Source organism: Diabrotica undecimpunctata, chromosome 6, assembly GCF_040954645.1.
Source record: "Diabrotica undecimpunctata isolate CICGRU chromosome 6, icDiaUnde3, whole genome shotgun sequence".
Classification (NCBI taxonomy): Eukaryota; Metazoa; Arthropoda; class Insecta; order Coleoptera; family Chrysomelidae; genus Diabrotica; species Diabrotica undecimpunctata.
This window is the reverse complement of record NC_092808.1, coordinates 49,247,029-49,272,318: the sequence shown is the minus strand read 5'-3', so window position 1 is coordinate 49,272,318 and position 25,290 is coordinate 49,247,029. Positions and strand designations below refer to the sequence as shown.

At 33.4% G+C, this 25,290-nt stretch overlaps 1 protein-coding gene across 2 annotated transcripts in view; it reads left to right on the top strand.

Annotated features, from left to right (window-relative positions):
- LOC140443430 (phenoloxidase-activating factor 3-like) overlaps positions 1-25,290 on the top strand; it is a 198,574-nt gene that overhangs the window by 93,875 nt on the left and 79,409 nt on the right. The window lies entirely within an intron of this gene.

Below are 25,290 nucleotides of genomic sequence, written 5' to 3'. Positions count from 1 at the left end.
TTTCATCTACAGATCGTTTAAAAAAAGGATGTTTAGGCAAGTTTCGTTGTACAATGCCGATGCACGACCAGTTGTAACTTTTTCGGGGTGATTTTTATCCCCGAACTGCAACTTTCTCCCACATTCCCAGAATCTCCTTTATATCTCTTGTAGAGACAACGTCTTCCAATTCTGGCTTCTCCTCAAAACTAACTTTTCGTTGAACCACCGTATGCTGCTGCGAATGTAGTTCGTCTAACTCATTCAGTTCTTTAGATCTCTTTTATCCACCTCCAAACCCAGGATTTTCCAAGAGAAACAATCTCATCTACCACTGACACTTCGGGTTCTAGTCCTTCGCAGGCCCTTTCATCTACAGCCTCAGGCCACAGCTTCTTCCATGCAGAGGTTAAGGTCCTTGTTGTCACACCTTGCCAGGCCTGTTCAATAATGCTTAGGCATATTACTATGTTAAAGTGGTCCTTTCAGAACTCTCGAAGGGTAAGGTTTGTATTCTCCGTCACCTCAAAGCAGCGCCAAACAATGTGCGGTATACAACTTCTTATAATTAGAAATCACTTGCTGATCCATGGGCTGTAAGATAGGAGTGGTGTTGGCTGGTAGGTAGAGAATCTTTATAAACATGAACTCTTGGGGTAAATCATTTTCGAGATTTGGTAGGTTAGAAGGGGCATTATCGGAGATAAGAATGATTTGCATGGGTAGGTTGTTTTGCTGTAGATATTTTTCAACAGAAGGGGCAAACACCAGGTTTATTCACTCCACAAAGAATTTCCTGGTGATCCACGCCTTTGGATTTGCCTTCCACATAACTGGCAGGTTACACTAGATGGTAGTAAATGGTACACTAGAAGAGGTTTGATTTTACACTCGTATTTCCTTAAAGTAGTAGAGTAAATCTATCTTTCATAGGTTTGTGACCTGGCATCGTCTTCTCCTATGCCGTTATCTAAGTCCTATTAGGCATCTTTTTCCAGAAAAGCCCTGTCTCATCACAGTTCAAGACTTGCTGAGGGATATATTCTTTGGCTTCTACCAGTTCGGAAAATATTTGCCGGTTCTTTTTTAAAGTTGTCAAACCAGCCCCCACTGGCTTTAAACGAGTCTTTCGATTCATCATTTGTGGAAGTGTGTGGGATTTGCTTCAGCAAATCTTCGTAAATCGCTTGTGCCTTCTCACATGTGATGCTTTGTGTTAAGGTTCCTCCTTGAAGTTGCTTCTCTGTCACCCTCACCATTAGTAGTTTCTCCATCTTTTCATGGAGAGAAATGCGGAGCTTATAAATTATTGTAACGCCCTTAGCTGGCATTTTACCATTTATCACCTCCTTCCGTTTAAGTACTTCCAGTTACTCGTACACCTTGCTAATGTTTTTCACTGATTTCACGTTTTAGTTCAATAGACATCATCTTCTTCTTCGAACCCATGGTTGTAAAAATAAATGTAATATTGTGATGTAAAAAAAGCACAAAATGCGAACACAACTTATCAAAAATACTTTGAAAATAAGAAAAACCAAGCAGACACACTGAAGTCTATAGAAAAAATTTACACAGTGTAAATTACACTGACATCGAGAGTGCAAAATGGTTAGTATTAGAATCCGAATTTTTGTCAGATTTAACTTCCAATGACCATTTGATTTGTCGGTCCAAATAATAGTCACGTACAGACCCGTAAAATCATCTTTATGGCGAGGCCGTAAGGATCTATTACCAGTAAAACTACCTTTTATTTACAAAGCAAACTAGACGTAGTCGAATAACAGGTATGAATTTGAATAAAAATTGATTCCTCATATCTTAAATCTTGCTCTCATCTCAAAGCAAAATATCCCTCGCTCCGCGACTCGTATCTTAAAACACTCGTATATAAAAGCGCTAGTATATCGAGGTACCACTACAAAATACAACAATTAAGCAAGGTATAAGTATATTTAGATCAGTGGCGGCTGGTGTGGTAAAATTTTTGGTAGGCCAAGCCAGCAAATTACATATAGCTATGTGTAATCAGTGACGGATCCAGAGGGAGGGGTCACGGGGTCATGACCCCCCCCCCCTAACTAATTTTTTAATGATTTCTTTGTTCATTTTAACTTCTGCGTTGTATCTAATTTTTGCGATTTTTGATTTTCTAGCAAATCCCGAACAGAAAACGCCCTCTTCTGTACATCCTTAAAGGACAGAAAATTACTTAAATGTTCCTTGCAACTGGAATGTTTTTTAAGGAGGCAGACATATTTTTTAAATCAAAGTATCCTTCACAATTCCATACACATTTCTTATTAGAAAATAATAAACACGGCCAACAATATAGTCTGTTTTTCGTAATACTTCCAGACAACCATTTGTAGACATCATACCAAGAGAAATTAAAAGTACGCACATTTTTCCCATTTTTTTGGTCAATGCGCAATGTTAGGGTAGGCCTTTCATTCATAATAATTTTTTTTTCTATCAATTTCAGTCATTTTTATGTATCAGTTATAAAACAATCTCACAATATATAAGTTGCATACAATCAGGCGATATAGAAATCACACAAATCTGATTTTTTTTCTTCGAATATTACGAATTTTTTTAAATTTATTTGGGCAACCGTGCACTTGTTTGCAATTGTGTTGTTTGTTTAAAAATATGTTACAATTATATATTATGTTGCATATTTTTTTATCATAATTTAAAAGAAAATTTATATTACAATTTGATAATTAAGTGACAACGATGGTCGCCGTAGGCCCGATCGTCTGGTGCCTAAACAGCAAGCATAAACACGACAATAATAATCGCTGACCAACAAGCTGCATAACTTCAAACGCTTTTTGTATGGGGATCTTACGTGAGCTGGGTCGGCCAGTTCCGATCGGGCCTATTAATGATATTTAAAATGTCTTAATACGATTCGATGCTTTCTGTGGTAATATAATAATGTAGTTGTTTTAACTGAAGCTAATGTATTGAGTGATACATGCATTAACATAATTTTTGAATATATGTTTTTCAATTTTGAAGCTCTTAAAATTATTGGGTAGGCCCGGCCTATTCTGCCTACCCCCAAAAGCCGCCACTGATTTAGATGATTAAGTACATGTATGACAATATTAAATTAATACTGTAGGATTAATCAACCATGAGTAATAAATTACTTAAACGACGAAGTGTTCAAGTAAGTAACAATATTTCTCCTAGTTTAGCGTTTCTCAACCTTTCAGTATTCAGTACCCAATTTTCAATTACAATTATATTATATTTTATAATTATATTATAAAAATTAAAATAGGACCTATTTGAAAACTTTGACCCAACCTATCCGCAAAATATAGAACTTATAGAATTACAGATCTTCAAAATTACCGAGAATAGGTGAATTTATTGAAACTTGGCAATACAGCTCCGCTACATCCCTTATAGCTAACCTAGGATCCACCGGCCATGTAGAATACTAGCCAAATGTTTCTCATCTGCTTTCTCTCATTTACGACGGATATCAAACTTTTCCGCGACTTACCAAAGTTACGAGAAGTTTTGGCCATAGTTTCGATTTGTTTGGAATTATATGGCAGATCTGCTGGTCAGCATAATAAGCTTGTATAAATTCTGCGATTATTATAGATTGGTTAGTATTATTAAAATTGTTTGATATTTAAGATTTTATTAATGGGGTAAATATAGAGTGTCAGAAATGCGCACTGATGGTGCCGTACTAAGTCTGGAAGATTTCACTTGTTAAGCCTCGTCAATTTATTTGGACTCATTATATGATCCATAAAAAGGTTCTGGATTTCAAATTAATGAGTCCTGGTCTCAACATTGTAATAACGACATAGTAAATTGTATACTGGAAAGGCAAATGGACCTGATGAAGTTCAATACTGAATTGCTAAAGCTCTTGAATAATGACTCAATAGGTGTAATATTGCACTTATTTAACACAAAAAACAAAACTGGTATTATACCTTATATCTCTGTTGCAGAAGAATTTCCTCATATTTATGAAAGTGGCCCTGGCAATTTCGATACGTCTTTTTATTTCATTGTTTTGGTGTGTGGTATAATACCAGTTTTATATACTGTGTTAAATAAGTGCAATATTATACCTATTGAGTCATCATTCAAGAGCTTTAGCAATTTAGTAGAAACCTCATCAGATTCATTTGCCTTTCCAGTTTTGGAATTTCTAAGTGCTCTCTACTTAAGATTTTACGATTTCAGGTTACGTTTCACCATTTACCTGAACAATGTTATTTCTGTTGTCCTCAAACAATTCTCTTATGTATTCACTCCATCTATTAATTTTCTCTGTTAAATCTATAATAATATTTCCGTCTTTGTTCTTAAGCAAACTTATTTGATGTCTTCTTTGAGTTCCTGTAATTTCTTTTACTTTTTTATGTACATTAAATGTGTCATATTTTCTTTCATAGTTTTCGATTTCTACACATTGTTCTTCAATCCATAATTATTTGCCTTTCTTTATTCTTTGCTTTATGTTCTGATCAACCTCTCCGTATTTTCGTGCATTATTCTTCGTTTTACGTCTTTCATCTATTAGTTTTAGTATGTCTGGTGTCATCCATACCTTGTGTTTCTTTGCAGATCTGGTTAGGTGTTTTGTTTCCCGTAGTTCTTAGTAGTGTTTATATACTTAAGTTTTTCATCTATGTTGTCTGTTCTGTTGATTTGACTTTCTGCTATTCTGAGGCTGGTGTTTCTTCTTGCACTGTTTGTCGTAGGTGTTCAATTTTTAGCTGGATTAAGTCTAACGCTGGGATAATGGTTTTTCTTATTTTCTTTGGTCTAGCTTCTATCACAGATACTACTGGATTATGATCCGAACCCCTTTCATTTCTGTTACCTAAGCCATATTCACCGACATTTTTTCCAACTTTACTTTGACTTACCTTGGCGTTCAGATCGCCCATTACTATGTTAATGTGTTTTCTCTTTGTTGTTCTCATCACCTCGTTTAAAGAATTATAGAATTGTTCTATTTACTCTTCGTCTTTGTCTGCTGTAGGAGCGTACACTTGTATGATGTTTATTATGTTCTTCTTATCTTCCAATTGTATTAACATCACACGCTCTGAGAATGGAGTAAAGTTTACTACATCATCTTTCCAATTTTTTCCGATGATGACTCCAACTTTGCATCGATGGGTTGTGATGTCACTTCTGGCATAATAAAACATTCTATGATTATTTGTGGGACATTTTCCATTTCCTGACCATTCTGTATCACTCATGCCTAATATGTCTATACTCAAACGATCCATTTCCAACACAGCGTTATCTAATTTTTTCTGAAAAGAATAAGCTCCTTACATTCCATGTAACAATTTTTTTGGTTGTCTTTTTCTTATTTTTATTTTTTCTTTCTGTGACCTCCGTACAATAATAAAGTATATTTTCTAAGCCTCTTCATACATTTGCAAATACCTCCGGTGTCAATCATCGGTATTCTGTCACAATTCTTTGTCGCAACTCTGCAAAATCTGCAGGCGATGTGACGTATATTTTTGATTTTAGATATCCCCACAAAAAAAATCCAAAAGCGAAAGATCCGGAGATCTGGCCGGCCACTCTATTGGATCCCTTTTACCAATCCAACGCCCTGGAAAACTTTGATTTAAAAATTGTTTTACGCGTATATCACATATGTGGGAGTGCCCCGTCCTATTGGAAAGTCAGTTCATCCTCTAAAAGATTATTATCAGATTCCAATGTGTCAATGATGAGCGGATCAATAACGTCTCCTAACAAATTTAACTAAGTTGTTCTGTTCAGATTTCCTTTAAGAAATAATGGTCCAATAACGTGATTCCCTAAATTGCCAACCCATACGTTTAATTTCTGAGGTGTTTGGGTATGTATCACCATAAATAAATATGGATTACTGTTACTTCAATAACGACAATTATTTCTGATTACTTCACCATTTAACATAAAAGTACACTCGTCGGAAAAACACGTACTGTACAATCGATGTTGGTTGGTATTTATGATTTCACTAAATTCTTCACAAAATTGCCGACGATCAGGATCATCTTCATTAATTAATAAAGTAATCGTATTTTATAAGGGTAAATTTATCGGATTTTATAATTCGATAAACACTAGATGCTGATACGTGAGATAGTTGTCTGATAGACTGTCGATTATTCAATTGTAAATTGTAAATGACCCAGTACCGCCACTTCAACTGCTTCATTTTGCATTCGACAGTCTACTTCGTGCTTTGCGTTGTTAACGTCACCTGTAGCTTCAAACTTATCAGTTAAATGTTTAACGTATTGCTGACTTACGTTCTAATCTGGGTGGTCTGTATTAAAGATACTTGCCGTAGCATTAGCGCACTGATTATTTCCATAGTGTAATAGCTTAACTAATTATATTCTTTCTTCACTATAATATCCCATTTTTATAAGTCTTTACTATAATCTCTCTGATTAATCAGTCGTTGACAAATCTCAAATCAAAGGTAACTTGATAAACACTAAAGAAAATAATTATATCAAAAAGTGATATTTTTACCAAAACAGGACAAATATCTTCAACACAGTGGCGTGTTGATATCGATTTGCAGGTTGATTGAATTATTGTATTGGAGGTCAATAAGAACATTTAATTGGGTAATTGGAACAGAGACTCATATAATTATTCTGATAATTTCACTACGGAACACAAATGGAAACGATGATATCTGAATCAGAAAATACACATTGCAGTATAAATTGACAGATATAATAGAAAAAGTGTCAAAAATAAAATAGAGTTACAGGGAATTTAGGGAGCGGATGAATATGGGGTCAAAAATTAAAAAAAAATTTGACCTGCAGGCGGTACTACAGACTAGCGCGAAGCTTCATATTATGTTTTCTGTGTTTTTAAAATTTCAATTGTATTATTTAAATAATAAATAGGTAATTTTACCATTTATTTATTATAAACGAATTCAACACATTCAAGGTCTGAGTCTCAATCTGCCTACTCCCCTCAATTGTGACGTACCAGTATCTTATACGTGTGTCTTATAGCAATCTGCCTACTCGTCAGTGTCGAGTGTGACGAACCGATCTTACCTTGTGGATGATCACCATATGGGATGTAAGAGGCTTGTCAAAATATGGCCACTTATACACTCCCACGTTGCCTTACAGAAGGCCTTCGACCATTATATTCGAAGTACCCTCTGCGTATCTTCCATCTTAGGTATTTCTTACAAAGGAAATAAATGAATCTCGGTTTAGGAGGTGGGCAAATCCCAGCCACAGAGTCTAAAGTGTTTGGGAGCCGAGACTAGACTGATCCAAGAGCTGAAAAATGTCGCATATTTATAAGTATATTAATATTTATATGGCATTTTCAGATCTCTCGGCCAATAGAAAAATATAAAGATGTTCAAAGGCGGGGCGATGCGCATCAGGGTGCGTATTAGTCCACGACTAAGGCACCAGGATGACAGGATCTGCTTTTATACAGTCAACATGCGCGGAAACGGTATGCGCGAAAATGGTCTAAGCGAGGGGTCGCTGAAGCAGCGGTCGCCATGTTGCCGGCAGTCTGTTGACGTTATCGCACGTGTTTAAACTGTTAGGGCATTTTTGAATTTCGATTGTTTCACGGATAATTCTCGATTTTAAGGAGCGGAAAGGCGCGATGTTTTTCTTTTTCGAAATCTATTTTGTGACCTGTCTGAATATGATGTTGCCCTAGGGATAAAGTAGTATTGGAATATTGTACACATATAGGATGTTCGTAAATACGGTTGTGGGTTCGTCGGTTTGTCTGGATTTGGTCTTTTACGGATCTGACGAGATTGAACAACTTGAAGTGAGTAGCGAAGATGACTGATGTATAGAGGATTAAGAGTTTTACTGAACTTGTCAGTGATACCTTTATTAAAAGGTAGAACGAATTTTGGTTGCTTAAGCAGCATGGTTTCTTTTATGAATGAAATGAGGTTTAGATATTTTTGAATGCTCCTATTGATTTGGGTTTTGTGGTAGCCATTTTGTAAGTGTATTTCGCTTATTGAATTGATTTCGGATGATCTGTGATTGTCATCGCTAAGTCTTGTGGAACGGGAAACAAGAGTGTTGAGTGTAACTCAATTCAGTTGTCAAGTAGAAGTAGAGTCTTATAAAAATCTTGAATTAACAGTTAAAAAAATTAGGGTCAGATAAGGTTAAGATAAAAAATATCCAATCACTAAGTTGGAACAAACAATACACTTTCACAAAATTTCATTGGAATCGGCTGTGGTTTGGAATATTAGCGAAAACAAAAAAATTGCAGATTTTCTGTAGGATTTTTCCTCTAACATCGAGCTTTTATCCCTTTCTCTCTCTCTCTCTCTCAGTCTATGTATATATATATATATATATATATATATATATATATATATATATATATATATATATATATATATATATATCTATACAGAGAAAGAGAGAGAGAAATAGAGTGAGAGAGATTAATAATTTATTTATTTTATAGATCTTTGGAAATAGAGACCATCGTTGTAAAATTAAAATTTAATATTTGTCACAGTTAAACATTGTTTAACTGTGTCAAAGATGAGGAAATAGAATTTCTCGGTATGATAGTTTTTACAACGTGGGGGAATTCCTATGTGGACGTAATGTGTTTATTATATTCTTTCGGTTTTTATTTCTTTCAAGACTCGCTTACATTCAATTAGTCAATTATATATAAAATATTTGTTTTACATAATTTGTTTACTTCATAAGATTAGTAATAATAAATAATTTGAATAAAAATAAATACTACATATTATGAGAAACGGCTAATTTTTAGAGAGGCAATACAATATGTGAAATATTTTAGTTAAATCGTTTACCAAATAACGGTTTAATCATGTCATTGTAAATATACTATTGGTAGAATAGTGTTAGATAGTAATATAATAGTAAATTCATAAAAAATATGAGACCAAATTATCCGAAATACGTAAAAACACGAACTAAGAATACGATCATTCAATATTATTTATATGTAAACAGTTATGGATCAACTCCATAGGGGTCACTGTCTCAGTACAATGTTTTGAAGGTTCTTTACAAAATTACTTATTACAAAAAAGGTATACGAGAGATAGCTGATAAGAACTCCGTAAGGACGTACAGCTAATTTTCCTTTTTGTTTTAATGGTTGAAATAAAAATTGTAGATCTTAAAAATTTCTTTAATTTTTGAGTTTTGAAATCGAAATACATAAACAATTGACTGAGATAATTATAAAAACTACTAATTACTTGAAAATACTAATTCTTCGTGCCACCTTTATAGCATAAAAGGTAAAAAAAGTTAAAAGAGAAAAATGCCAAATGAATAGTTGTTATAAATCATTAAATTTAAGATGGACAAAGAAAACACCGAATTTGAAAAATTGTAAATGAATTTAGACACATATACAGGATGAGTTCCAACTATTATATGTTATTCACTTAAGAAATCACGGCTATTAAAAAACAATAAACAATTAAATGTTTTTCAAACATCTTTTTCTCTATTAAAAACTTATGTCTTAGATCTGAGTACATATACATTAAGGCATATTTGAAACTATTCAGTGATCGAGTATCAATATTGAAATTTTCCACAAAGTCACCAGAAAGAACTTTAGCCACATTTGCTAAAAAGAAACATCTTCATTTTTCTGTAATATGTTTTTCAATTTTTCTTTCATTTTTTCCCCGACAGTGCTACTAACACGATTAATAGATATTTAAAAGCTATTAATTTAACTCTAAGTTCTACCTTATTACATTCATTTTTCCAAATTCTGCTAAAGACAACCTATGTGATTGCAACTTTAAAATATCATCTAATTCTCAGGCATAATTGCTCTGAGTACATGTTAGTTGTTGAGGTGGTAGTTTATTTTTCATCAACTTTTTTGAATTATGAAGAGCTTGACAATTTTTATCAGTCAACTCAGTAATTAATTGTTTTAGATCAGTAAAATGGCTACAATAAAAAAATCTGCTTCCAACTAGATCCCCCATCTTGTTATTACTGGTTTAGGGAGAATAGGAACATTTTAAAGATTTATCTAGTAATACTGAATTCTTAATTTCTTCAGACGAATTAATTCTTTAGAGTAAAAAAAGTCCAATATTTTTCTATATTTTAATTTTTAAGATCTGGATACATGAAAAAAACGTAAAAAAATTTGTTATTAAATTTGACATTATAAAAGTCGAGAACAAAAACGTACACATTATATTGCCTATCTGCAGCTGATCTATTTATGAAACAATTCCATGCATTCTGGACAGAAGCTTTCCTGACACTGCTTGCATCTTTATCTCGTTCTGCGTTTGCAATTTCTGTTATGACATCGTGGTGGATTTTTGTAGTCCGTTTTTATTAAATAGTGTCCCACTCCGTTCAAGCGAACTTCAGAAGAACCTTTGGTTCACGTCTTTTTTTTGGAGCATAATTGTCGGATAAGGGTCTTTCTCTTTTTCTTGCATTTTCATTTACTTCAATTGAAGTCAAAGCAATAGATGCTTTGAATTTCAATAGAGATATTTTTGATGACATGGTTTCTCTGAACAACGACCAAGTATTTATAATTGCAACATTCATGAAATGAAAAACAATGACAAACAGCCTCACAACTGTATTACCATGATACCTAATTCTGATCTATTTTGATTTTTTGAGGACTGTTACATCTCAAATTTTGATACATAGATATTTGCCAAAGCTCGTACCCATACTTTAAATCCCCATTTTTTGGGTTTAGATTTAATATATTGCTTATTTCTACTTCTTCCTTTAAATGGAATTATCATTTCATTGATAGCTATATATTTAGTTGGTGTTGCAGCATCAGCAAATGTTCTACTCAGTAAATCGTGAAAAGGTCGTACTTTTATAAATGCGTTATCATTATTGTTCATCATTATTGTTAAAGTGTTAATATATTTTTATCTCTTCATACCTATTTAGAAACATAGTGTTAGCAATTTGATAAAAAATCGGACCTGGAACGAATGACCAATACATCCGATAGGCACGGTATTTTGTGTATATCATCATGATGTTGATAGCAAAAAATTGTTTCATTTCAGCAATCATCATCAGCCCCTCACAATCCACTGCTGGACGTAGGCCTCCCCTGTTTGTCTCCAAAGTGTTCTATCTTGTGCTTGCTGTATCCAGTTTTTTGTTGTCTTTTGTAAGTCGTCTTGCCATTGTATTGGTGGTCTTGCTCTGTTACGTTTATCGGCTCTTGTTTATCGTTGATCGTTTATCGTTTTCAACAATGCTAATTGAAAATAAATGTTTTCCAGATTTAACCGCGTAATGAATGGTTTCTGTAGTAATTAGCTCGAAAATTTCGCCAGGAAATAGTTTCTCAAAACAGGAATATGGCTTATCTCCATTTATATTGACATAATGGTTACTTCGAAAAATTGGTGAATTGTTTATGGGGGCATTATTCTTTATACCAGGTTTCGGAACTCTATGTTGGTACAAGAGACTCAGATGGCAATGTTGGACCGGTTGCTCTCTTCTTACTGTATTTTTGTTGTCTGCATCTCAAAACCAGGGGAATATAATCACTCACTATCAGTATTAGGCTACGATTTGATTCGGAAAGTTCTTCCATGGTATCTCTGTTATTTTGCAATTCCAATAAGGAATCCAATTCTTCTTCTGATTGGCCTGATTTCTGATTTTCTAAAATGAAATGAAAATAAAAATAAAATTTAGCAATTTAACATTTTTGCACCACATACACAAATGTTTACGGTTATTTTCACGTAATTTACTTAACACACCAAAATAATATTTTTAATTTTATTGTACGATATTATGTATTAAATATTTATTCAGTAATCACCAATTTTGGTCGCACAAAATTATGTTAAAAAAAAATACAGTGCCTGGATTTCTTCTTATAACCTCAAAACACTGTCAAGGAGAGTCATCAATAAAAAAATATGACGAGATACAAAAGTCAATCGATTCTGATCTCTATTTCGCTGTAACTTGAGAGTGGGATTGAAGGCGTCCACAACTGTTACCAGTACGCAAATGAGAACTAAGTTTAAAGTATTATTATAATATTTTAAACGAAACATACATAAATGTGTTTATGTCCCCGAAGAGTTTAAAGAAATATATGATGCAGCAACGGACAAAAACAGCAAGAATTTTCACAATAAATGGGATCTGGTAGAAAGAACTTTGCTAATTCTTCTTGTACGAATCTTGTATTTGTTAAAGCATTCGTTGTTTTATGTGGTCGCAGGTAATTAAGTGTACTTTTCATTTTTACTACTTTGATTTTTCTAGTCACCGTAGAATAAGAAGCTTTATATTGTTCCCTCTTAACGTTGTCTGGCTAGCAATATTTCTGAAGAAATATTTTAAAATTTTCATTTAACAGTTTTGACAATGGGATATTGGATGCTTCCAATGCACGACAAGGATTTTTAGTTCCGAAACAATTTGTTTTAAAATTTGTGAAAATGCGATTTTTATTTAATACTAAAAAAATGTCAAATTTCTTAGTAGTAGGAAAATTTAGGATATATAAATTTTTATTTTTTTGGTCAAATTTAAAGCAAAATTAAAATTTACCACAAAATTTGTTCTTTAAATTATATTTTTGAAGTAAACTCTAGATCATTATCTAAATATAATTTTGTGTACGGTTTAATCCAAATAGAAACACTGTTTACTTTCGGCATGATAAAAATTAAGCAGTTAAGCACAAAATAATAAATGAAAAGACTGATATGTTTTTTGTACACAATTATGACAAATAACAGAATGGAAAAGAAAAGTATTTTTGAAGTGTGTAAAAATTTTATTTCCTGGATGGGCGTTTTCGGCTTACAAAGCCATCCTCAGAGCTATGCTACAATAGAATACTAGTATAACTAACTAATCTAAGTGTTTCAATTGTCAGCTTACGTCAAGTTTTAACAAGTTCCACCACTCAAGAGAGATCCCATTTGATGAAAAATTCACAATTTTTCCATTTTTTTCTTGTCGTAGAAGTTAAACAGTTATAAAAACTTCTTTGAAACAAAACACATAGAAGAGAACATTGGACTTCATAAAAAACGCATTAAAAAGTTTTTTCAAGGTACGAGTGTATGAACCCGACTATTTGGTTGGAGTTCAAGAGGCAGACAGAATGAGTGGAATCGAGGCCGACCTTTTAAATGATTCCTAAAAGAAGGGGACAATTGACATGTGTCATAAATAGGAGAATAAAATTATTTAAATTATTAAAAATTTAATAAATTGAAATTCAAAATAAAATGAGAAATTTGTCAAAGATTTTTTAAAATTAAGTTATATAAATCTTGGTTTCCATAGCGTCATAATTATTGACATGTTGAAAATTGACTGAAGGTAAAGGTAGGATCAATTGACAAGTTATCCCTGAAACAGCAATTCAAATCAGCTTTATATCTAAAGATGATTTGAATTGCTGTTTCAGGAATAACTTGTCCATTGACAATAGTATAACTTTGAGTGTCGACATAAAAATGCGCATACTTAGATGTTACATATTTAGTATCCTCTATACGCTATAGAGGCAACCACTCTGACTAAAGCGATCATGAGAAAAGTGGAAGTTTTCGAGATGTGACTTTACAGAAGAATCCTGAGAATATCATACGCAGAGAGAGTCACGAATGAAGAATTCTTGAATTACGCATATTCAGCTTCTCGTTGGTGGTCTTTGGTTGGCATCTATACTACAATATTAGTGCGCCATATGTAATCATAGGTCTATCTAGCCATACGCTATTTTGACGACACGGGTCTCCTCCATTCTGCTTATGTGGTTATTCCTTTCGTTTTTTCTATTTTGTGTCCATTTGTTTAGACACTGTATGTTACATTTTCTTTTAATGTCTTCACTTCTCTTTCGATCTCTCAGCGTATTTTCTGTAATTCTTCTCAGTACTCTCATTTCTGCCGTTTCCAGTAGCCTTTGCGTTGTGGCTGTGTCGGGTCTTGTTTCTGAGGCATATGTCATTATTGGTCCTACACTAGCTTTATAAATTCTTGACTTTATCTCAGTGTCAATGTGTCTATTTCGCCATATAGTGTTATTAAGACATCCTGTCAGTCTATAGCTGGACAGTGTAATTCCAAGGTATTTTTTTTCCATTACTTGTTCAATACTGATGCCATTAATTTCTATTTTATATATGATTGGTTCTTTGTTGATTACTATTGTTTTAGTTTTATGAGATGAGATTGTCATATTAAATTATTTTGCTCTTATGTTAAATTTGTGGACCAGTCTTTGAAAACTATCCTCATCTTGGGCTGCCAATATTGTGTCGTCTGCGTAACAGATTATTTTGATTTCGTTTTTTCCCATTCTGTATCCTCTTCCTTTGTTAACGGTTTTAATGATTTCATCCATGATTAAATTGAAGAGCGTGGGGCTTTTTGAATCTCCCTGTCTTATTCCGCTGACTATTTCTATATGTTCTGTAAGTTGTCCATCTATTCTGACTTCCATTTTGTTGTTTTGGTAGATGTTATCGATAGTTTTTGTAATATTTAGGGCAACTTTTCTATTATACAGAAGATGGATTACATCTTACTTAGAGTCTTACTCTATCAAACGCTTTCTTTAGGTCAATCAGACCCAGAAATGCTGGTCTATTATACTCTAGTAATTTCTCAGTAATTTGTTTTATAACGAATATTGCATCTGTACACGATCTGCTAAACTTATCCTCTGATTTATTAGCACTTGTAAAATTTTAGTTGTAAGTTTTAGCGTAGTATTTAATCTGTTTTTACCTCTGTAGTTTTCTAGCTGTTTTTTATCTCTTTTTTTTTAATAGTAGAATTAGTTCGCTCGTTCTCTATTTTTCCGGTATTTTATTGTGTTTTATAATTTTATTAATTAATGTTGTTAATTGTTCTGTCATTGCTGCTCCACAATATTTCAGTACTTCGTTTGCTTTTCCGGCTTTACTTATCTGCTGCTTTTCTGTTCTTCAGGTTTTCAAGTATTTTCCGAACTTCCTGTATATTTATATTAAGTTCTTCATTTGTGGTAATTTCTGGTGTTTCCGGTTCTAGCGTCGTTTGTTCTTCCCCTGCATATGGCTCTTTTAGTTAGTCAATCCACGTATTCTTTTGTATGTGTTTTGGTTCTATTAGTTCCTTTACCTCCGTTCTTTGACCTGTTATGAAGCGCCATATTTACTTTTGCAGTCCGTAAAAATCATATTTCATTTCTTTCGAAAACGTTTCCAGTGATTATTTTTTATTTTTTTTTACAAGTGCATGTGTTTTGTTTCTAATTGTCTTGTAATTATGATATGCCTCTTGTGTTTTGGTTGGTATGCATTTCAGGTAAGCTTTTTTCTTTACATTTTCCTTCATTTCTGTACAAAACCATGGAGTTCTTCGCCTTGGGAACGATTTATTTTTATTTATATTTCTTTCACCAAGAACTTCCTTGGCCAGGCTAAGATATTAGACTTAATTTTTGCCCTGCTTTCTTCGACTCCATCACTTTCAGTGATATATGTATTTCTGCTTTTTTCGGTTATTCTTTTTTGGAATAGGTGTCTTGTGGAGCCATCCTGTAAGCTTTCGACTTTTATCTTTGTGGTGTATTCTGGTGTTTTGTTATCACAGATATGTATTTTCATTCGGATTTTGCACAATACCAAATTATGATCGCTTCCTATTTCTGCTGATGTTAGTGCTCTTACATCCAAGATTTGAGAGGGCTGTAACTCTCTATTCAACAGAATTAGGTCTATCATAGAGCTTTGTCCTCTACTGGTTTCAAAAGTGTAGTATCAGTACAACAACAACAAAAATATGTAAATAATTACAATACGTTAGTGAATAAATCTGAACTGTTTAATTGTTCGTTTTAACGGTATTATTTTCATATCTACCAAGAAATCAGAAATAATACTTGTAAGTAATAAAACATCAACTAAAAAACTATTGTTAAAAACTTAATATAATATAATAAAAAACTTCATAATCATTTTTAAAAAAAAGTTAAACACAATAGTGGAAATATTTATGGAGGTTAATGAATCGAATTTATATTTTATATTTTCCATAAAAAAATGTAAGGAAAAATTTTAATATTCAAATGATCTTCTTTAATCGAAAAGAGTTTTCCACAAACCAATTATTTTTTATTATAGATACTAATAGGGGGGTATATACAGTTTTTATCTATACCTAGAGTAATAAACGAAACAAATAATAGCTACTAATTTTAATAGTAAAAAATGTAATACAACATTGTATAATACAATAAATTATATTCTGATAAAAAGTTATCAATTTACTCTTGCCTGGATAATATCGGAATATGTCTCGAGTGTAGATCCTTGCTGTGAAAATGTTTGCAGCAATCGGTTGTGGATGATCAGTTAGGATCGGAAGCCGGGTTAACGAAGTTAATTTTTCCTTAATGGTATATTTATCGACAGAAGCAGTGATTTGTTGATATATTTCCTTTGCACGGTAAATATTATTATGTAGTAGATGTAGGACTTGGTTTTCGGACGTATTATATTATAGTGCAGCATATATTTTAAGTTAATATTCAGATGTTACCATTTTGGTGTTTAGTCTGGTAAAAGGGCTTGATAAATGGTTCTAGACTGGTTATTATAGCTAGCATGACCTCCATGAATGTAGTGGGGTAGTGGACATCGCTCCTGTAATGATTCAGCATGCTTGTCGTTGAAAATTATTCAGCTTCTCTTTGGTGGTGTTTGGTTTACATTTACACCACCACTTTAGTGCGTCATACGTAATCATGGGTCTGACTTTTAATCTAGACAGTGTTGTAAGATGTAATGCATGAAGAAATTAAAAGAAACAGTAATTCAGAATACAAACAATGGTAAGAATGGTAAGAATGCAGAACGTCAGATTTAAGCTTTTGATTACACCATTACCGCTATTAGGAATATTTCTAAATTTAACAAAATCCGTACAACTTTAGGAAACATATGTAAATAATTGCAATACGTTAGTGAATAAATCTGAATTGTTTAATTGTTCGTCTTAACGATATTATTTTCATAGCTACTTACTAAGAAATAAGTTAGAAATAATTATCAGTAATAAAACATCGATGTGAAAACTATTGTTAAAAATTTATTATAATATATAAAAAACTTCATCCTCATTTTTAATAAAAAGTTCAAAATAATAGTGGAAATGTTTATGGAGGTTAATAAATCAAATTTATTTTATATTTTCCATAAAAAAATATAATGAAAAATTTTAATATTCAAATGATCTATTATCAGAAAGAGTTTTCCACAAATCAATTATTTTTTATTATAGGTATTAGTAGGGGGTATATACATTTTTTATCTATACCTAGAGTAATATAATAAGGTGAAATAAATAATAGTAAGTATATAAGGTGAAATAAATAATAGTAATAGTTGATAGTAAGCAATGTAATATAAAATTGTATACTACAATAAATTATATTCTGAAAGTTATCAATTTACTCTTGTCTGGATAATACGGAAATATATCTCGAGAGTAGATCCTTGCTTTAGGTGTAAGACATCTGTTTGTCAATTTTCATTGCCAAAGTTACTAAATTCAAATATTTGTCTACTGCGCTTTTTACACTATATAAAGCAGGAATTTAAAATTTGCATTTCACAACTTGCCATTCACCACGACAAATATCCTTCGCGAATTTGTTTCTAATACTCCGAAAATTAGTAAATAAACAAAGCAGAAAGACTTTTGAAATTTGATTTGAACACAGAGCCCCTGCCATCCGCTTATACGTATTTCGACCTTTTTAGATCTAATCAGAGCAACATATGCCGAAGCTCTGGATTGAAAACAAATCTTCCCCGTCTTAAAAGGAGACAGCTGAGAGACTGAGCTAGAGGGTGCCTAACAATTGGGACCCAAAGAAAGTTGTTGGTTTTATTGTTACACATTGGCTCCCAACTTTCAGAGTTGTTATACTTTATACTTTCTGATGGGTTGTTCGAAGGTTACACCTTATAAGTTATAGTCACAATAGAGAAGAGTAATCCATGTATTGGTAGACATGGACATCCCACAGGGTAGATATTTTATTTAATATCATTGTTGTCTCCACTGTTTAGAGTCCAGGAATGCTACATTGGACAAACGAGTCAATGGCGATAGCAAAGGGCATCACAACACAAAAGTGGCCGCTTCAAAAGAAACTTGTTATTGAACATTGTTCAAAAATGAATTAATCCTTTGAATACCAACTTTGATCGAAATTCTGTGTGTACTACACGTGTAAACGTGTTTTCATTTGTCAATTAATAAGACTCATTTAAAAACGAAGTGATAATTTTAGTTGGGTCATTTCCAGGAAGTAGTATTAAAAATAAGATAGCAAAAACATGTTTCATCCAAGTGACTAAATGATTTAAAATGCATAATTTAAATTTAAACTTAGACTACTGTTTGGGAAAGTATGTACTATTTCTTTTCATATTTTTACTATTAATATTTCTGTTACGGTACTGTAATGTGATCTAAATTCAATGCTATGTATCCTAACGACTTTGGTAAATATATTGCTTCCTGTAAAACCTGGTCGTCTCATCTATTATGTTTAAGTGCGGAGAATTTGACTTCCTTTGTATTCTGTGTCACAAATATGCACACAAGTGTACGGTTTCGTATTACGGTCTCAATTACAATACAATAGGGTGATTTATTGATGTACCCTCTTCTATCCAACGGCCAAAAGATTCTTTTCTGACCTGCAACTCAGACACTTCATCTCAAGACAGCGAACGAAACGCACCAAGTTTGTTGGCTCTCGTGCCAGAGAGCCGCGTCGGCCGGCGCCCCGACGGTACCAACGAGATTTCCTTGGCTACGATTCCAGTATTTCAAAGGGTAAGTCTATATTCTTTGTACAGACATCAATAATGAGTAAGACCAGTTAATTTCCTAATTTATTGACAGTTATGTTTGCTATTTTTCGCTAATTGATTTACAAACAGATTATTTCAATTTTTCGTTATTATTATTTATCGAATATCATTTAACCAGCGACCTCATTAAGTTTTATACAAAACATTTGGCCACTTCGACCGGATGATAAATAATTTTTTTGACTTTGATTCAATTAATTTCATTGTTTCAATTAATTCATTTTAATTGTTTTTTTTTCTTTTCAATTTAACTTTAAATCGGTCCTTCGGCATTCTTTTTAAATTTAATTTACATAATTAAATTGGATCATATTTACACAGCAATTTTTAAATTTATTTCTATTTTTATAATTCATAATTTCAGTAGGTAAAATACTTTTATATATATTTTGTTTAATACCATATATTAATTATACATATATATTACATTTACATATTTACATTTACATTTTTATATTGTTTTGTGTTGATTTTTATGAATTATTTTGTTCTACTGGTACAATACTTTCCAACTCATTCTGTACGTCTTGTTTGTTAACTTAAACACATTTCTTTCGATTTTCTTTGTTACTATACCTTTCGTTACTTACCTTTTTATCGATGTTCTTACTTGTTTGCAATTGATTTTGTTTAAAACCGTTCACTTCTTTAAATCTAGATATTCTCTTCGTGTTGATTTGTTAATTTATGTTTGCATTGTCTTCTCTTTCGTGCTTGTATCTTACAATGCTCAACAAAATGAACAAATCCAACTTTTCGCGCCATACTCGGCATTCTCTAGATTTAAGGAGGCCTATGAAACGCATTCAAGTATCAAAACCACACGCCTTCATTATTATTCGTAGCCAGGCTAGATTTTCATAAATCTCACAACCTTGTTTCGATTGAATTTATTGTCTTCTTCTACTCGCTTTCGATTATCGCTGTCTTATTTCAATATTTCGATCAAATCTCCGTTACTTGTGGTTTCGTTAGTGCCACAAAGCACTCTAAGGTAACTAATCAAGGTGTTAAATGTGTCTTGTGTTCTGGTTCTTATCAGTCATATAAATGTTTGTATTTTTTGTGACTAAACGGCTTCAAGAACTTTCTCGTTGGTTAATCCACATCATTCTTGTGTACGTGGCCTGATTCCACCTCATTCGAAACGACGAATTGTACGGTTTGCGAATCACGGTCTCACGTTTTGCTTCGTTTGTTAACCAACGCTCAAATTCATCTTGTTCCTTTAGACAATCTTTTCTTCAAATACCAACATTTCTAATTTGCTCCACAAACACATTTAATGTCCTCGTCTATTTCGTGCTTTGTGTTCTGGTTCTCACTATTCATGTAAATGTTTGTATTTTTTGGGACTAAACGGCTTCAAGAACTTTTCTCGTTGGTTAATCCATATAATCCTTGTGTACATGGCCTGATTCCACCTCATTCGAAACGACGAATTGCACGGTTTGCGAATCACGGTCTCACGTTTTGCTTCGTTTGTTAACCAACGCTCAAATTCATCTTGTTCCTTTAGACAATCTTTTCTTCAAATACCAACATTTCTAATTTGCTTCACAAACACATTTAATGTCCTCGTCTATTTCGTGCTTTGTGTTCTGGTTCTCACTATTCATGTAAATGTTTGTATTTTTTGGGACTAAACGGCTTCAAGAACTTTTCTCGTTGGTTAATCCACATAATCCTTGTGTACATGGCCAGATTCCACCTCATTCGAAACGACGAATTACACGGTTTGCGAATCACGGTCTCACGTTTTGCTTCGTTTGTTAACCAACGCTCAAATTCATCTTGTTCCTTTAGACAATCACTTCTTCAAATACTAACATTTCTATTTTGCTACACAACCACATTTAATGTCCTCGTCTGTTTCTTTCCACATAGTTGATACAGATCAAATATGTTTTCGCATCTTTCTTATAATTCGTATCCTGCTAGATACAGGCTCCACAGCCAATTTTATTTCCGTGATCTACCAAATCACGCATTTTTGTAATCAGATCTTATAGACATACTCATAGGTGTTGAATTGGTTTTTCGTTTCGTATGGCGAACCAAATCATTCTGTGGTCTTAGAAATCATTTTCAATTATGTTCTATAAGGGCGAGTTTCTACGACTTATTCTATATTTTATTTCACCTCTTTCGTTACTTCTATGTATACAAACATAGATATTTTCTACAAAGGTTTTGGGAAGTCGAAAAGAGTAGGCACCTGTTAGTTTTGTCCCAACACGACGAAGCTCGTGAAGGATATTTCTAAGTTGTTGATTTTTCGAAAATTAACAGGCCGATTTTCTGTTATTCCACCGTTTTTACAACCCAATCCTCTTTATTTTTCTTTTTCTCTTGTTTATATTCGCTACTTATTCTTTATTCTTATGCCTATCTTCATTTTGTATGCTAGAGAATCGCATTAGGAAACTTCCGAATCTCAAAGAGACATATGTTGCATTCGTGGAAGATTTTGTTACTTCTCAACATATGATGCCGGTTTCTGAATCCGATTTTAAATCGATTATTTCTTATATCTCTCACACAGTTTTCAAAAAACAAATTTTTATTTCGCTTCTTTTACCCAAAATTCGTACTAGCTTCGACGCCAATCTATATGACGCTCGAGGTGTGTCGCTAATCGACGCTTTTGATACTGGTCCTAAAAGGGCATCTCGTTCTTTACTTAATTTTCGATATCTTCGTTGCTCTTTTATTTGCGATATAAAGCAAACGTATCGACAAATTAAAGTAAATAAGGAATTTTGGAACTAAAAAAGGGGTTCTCTGGAGATCGGACTTTTTTAAACCTCTCCAAGAGTTTTTACTACGTATCGTTACTAACGGTACTTCTTCGTTTTCTTTCGCTCATAAACTCTACAAGAGTAACGCTTAGTTTTTAATGCTCGATGGTTTTCCGCTAGGCAGTGGGCCAGCAGCCATCTCGACGGACCTACGTCAGAATCACGCTACAAGTGATTCTCTTTGATACTACTCACCTTCTGCAGTAAGCACTCGCTTAGCTTTTAAAGCTCGATGGTTTTACGCTAGACAAATCGACAACGTCAGCAACCATCTTTAATTATTTTCAGGCTTTGGCTTACGCATTTTGACATGTTGTTCGTTGACAAAGAGGAACCTTTCATTTTTACGGTACTGGGCCTAAAATGGAATCCTACGACTGATTTCTTTTCTCATTCTTCTTGTCCCTTTGACAAACCGTTCACAAAGCGGGCCATTCGTTTGTAAATCAGTCGTATTTTTGTTGCTATCCTCTTGTTTTTATTCATTTTCCATGTCTTTTTGCAAGTCAAAAGTCTTCTAAAACCTTTGTACAGATACATCTGACCTCTGTACTTGTATGTGTTACATTTCTGGTGTTATTTCTATACAGGAACATCTATCGCGAGATCGGAGCTCTTGGCAGCTATACTGCTGACGGATCTAGTCACTTTTGTCAACGAGTCTAGTCCAATTTTCATGCTCGCTCTGTCTCGACAAGATTGGAACTCCTGGCAGCCATATTGCTGGCTGATCTAGTCACTTTTGTCAAAGGGTTGTTCGTCCGACCTTCCGATATTTCGATTCCGATATCGACGATTGCGCTCTCTTGAGCTAATTTTTCTACCCCAAATTGGCAATCGTATTAAACACATACAAGAACTGATACCACACTCTACTCGGCATCAAATGCCTTCTCATCAACACCTCTCTGATTGTGTTAGTCGTGTTTTCCACTGGCACAATTATTTCAATTTTCACCAAACTGGCATTTTCCTACCGTGGAGCTCGTCGAAATATCATTACGCCGAGATTTCGACGCTATTCTTCTTCTTGTCTTTTCGCACCCCACGGAATTCTTATAGGAAAATGGGCCAACGGTATTGTGTATGACACAGTCTTTCTAGTTTAGTCGGTCGAAAAATTCTACTGATTCGACGCTATTCTTTTCTAATTGAGGGCATTGTACGCGTTGTTAATCTGAGCACAGGGTCAGCTGACATCCAACAATGTTCTGTGGTCAAAATATGACCGCCGCTTATTTGTCAATTCATATTTTATTCTTACTTAGTTCTTTATTAATATATCGATCTTTCATGTCTATTCTTTATACTTATACTTTCAGCTGTTCTTAAAAACATTCGTTTTTGGCGCGGGAGAATGTTTGGGAAAGTATGTACTATTTCTTTTCATATTTTTACTATTAATATTTCTGTTACGGTACTGTAATGTGATCTAAATTCAATGCTATGTATCCTAACGACTTTGGTAAACATATTGCTTCCTGTAAAACCTGGTCGTCTCATCTATTATGTTTAAGTGCGGAGAATTTGACTTCCTTTGTATTCTGTCACAAATATGCACACAAGTGTACGGTTTCGTATTACGGTCTCAATTACAATACAATAGGGTGATTTATTGATGTACCCTCTTCTACCCAACGGCCAAAAGATTCTTTTCTGACCTGCAACTCAGACACTTCATCTCAAGACAGCGAACGAAACGCACCAAGTTTGTTGGCTCTCGTGCCACAGAGCCGCGTCGGCCGGCGCCCCGACGGTACCAACGAGATTTCCTTGGCTACGATTCCAGTATTTCAAAGGGTAAGTCTATATTCTTTGTACAGACATCAATAATGAGTAAGACCAGTTAATTTCCTAATTTATTGACAGTTATATTTGCTATTTTTCGCTAATTGATTTACAAACAGATTATTTCATTTTTTCGTTATTATTATTTATCGAATATCATTTAACCAGCGACCTCATTAAGTTTTATACAAAACAACTACTCCAATTTTGCATATCCTTTATCTTGTTATAGGAAGTACAATTTTGCACCTTGATTGAGACAACTTGGAGAGAGATTTAACTAAGAAACAGCCGAAATATTCACTTATATCATGGATTAACAAAATGTTAAACACTAAAGTACTCTAAAAGAAAACTCTAAAACTCAATTAAGAAAAAGCAATAATGTGCACTGTAGACGTAGATAATTAGAATATTTGGGTTACATGAGAAAGAAAACAAAAATTTATATTAGTGAAATGCATTCAGTGTAAGAGACATATCGCCAGAACACAAATGTTCCGGTTTAAGAACTTAAAAACCAATCATATATTTTATATCATACTAGTTTATTATTGTGTTTTTATTGCTTAGTTACCAACTACGTAGTAGTATACTTTATGGCTCGCACAGTTTCACTAATGTGTTCTACATGGTTTTCTGTCATCCAGTGCTGTAATTTTTCATATTCATTGTCGTAGGCATCTCTCGACTTATATGGTAGTAACTTTTGCATTGCTTTTTTCGCTTTTTTTAAAATTTGGTTAGGGATCTCAAAAATATCTTGCATTTGCACGGTTTTAGTTTGGCACGTTTGAGAGCATTTCCATAGCGTAGCAACATTGTAACATTGTTTTATATAATTAAAATATTATTTATTTTTATTCCTTTTACCCCCGTGATGATACGCTTATGTTCGGTTTACCGTCTTCAAATTTTATTGAATGCCCGGAATTTCCCTGCGTCCAAAAGGTTTTTAATCCTTTCTGTCTTAATCCGGAGTATGAAAGAAACTAATGCCTTTCGGTGAAGGCGGGTCTTTTATGATAGATTTGTAAATATTCGAAGGCTCGTATAGTAATTTTTCTGTAAAGACCCAATCTCGGGATTTCATATTTTATCACGTGCCAAATTACCTCGAACTTCCCGATAGCCGTTATAACCTCATCTTCTTAGAAATACATACAACTGGCCTATGATTTTTGAGTGGAAGATACCCTCACCTTTTCTTGGGTAGCTTGGTAAAATTTTAGAGAAACCAAGTTACTTCTCGGTGGGCACTCGTAGAGAAAACGACTTATCGGTGGGCATCCGTCGAGTTAAGACGCTTAGTTCACATTATCGTATCTGCTACCTTACCGTCTCTGTGCATTTTCTTTATAAGTGTGTTTCTTCATCTTATACTATATTAGATTAAATATAGTCATAAATTCAGTGTTTAATACAAGTACAGTATTAACTTCAGTGAATTAAAGCAGCCGTCGCCAGGAATTACTGTAAGTGACATAATTTTAATATCTCCACCTATCTGGGCAAGTAACATGGTATAGCATCATATCATCTTCCATTATCTGGACGTATCCAACGATCATACATGTCATCAAATGTAGTTGAGAGTAGCTACTGAATTTTGCAGTCAATTAAAGAACATTCTATAGTTTTTTTTTTGTTACGAACCAAATAATCGACTTAACCAAGTGCGGTTTGGTTAAATTTTTATGTTTTCACTTCAGTAACTTTTTTGGATTTTTGTAAATT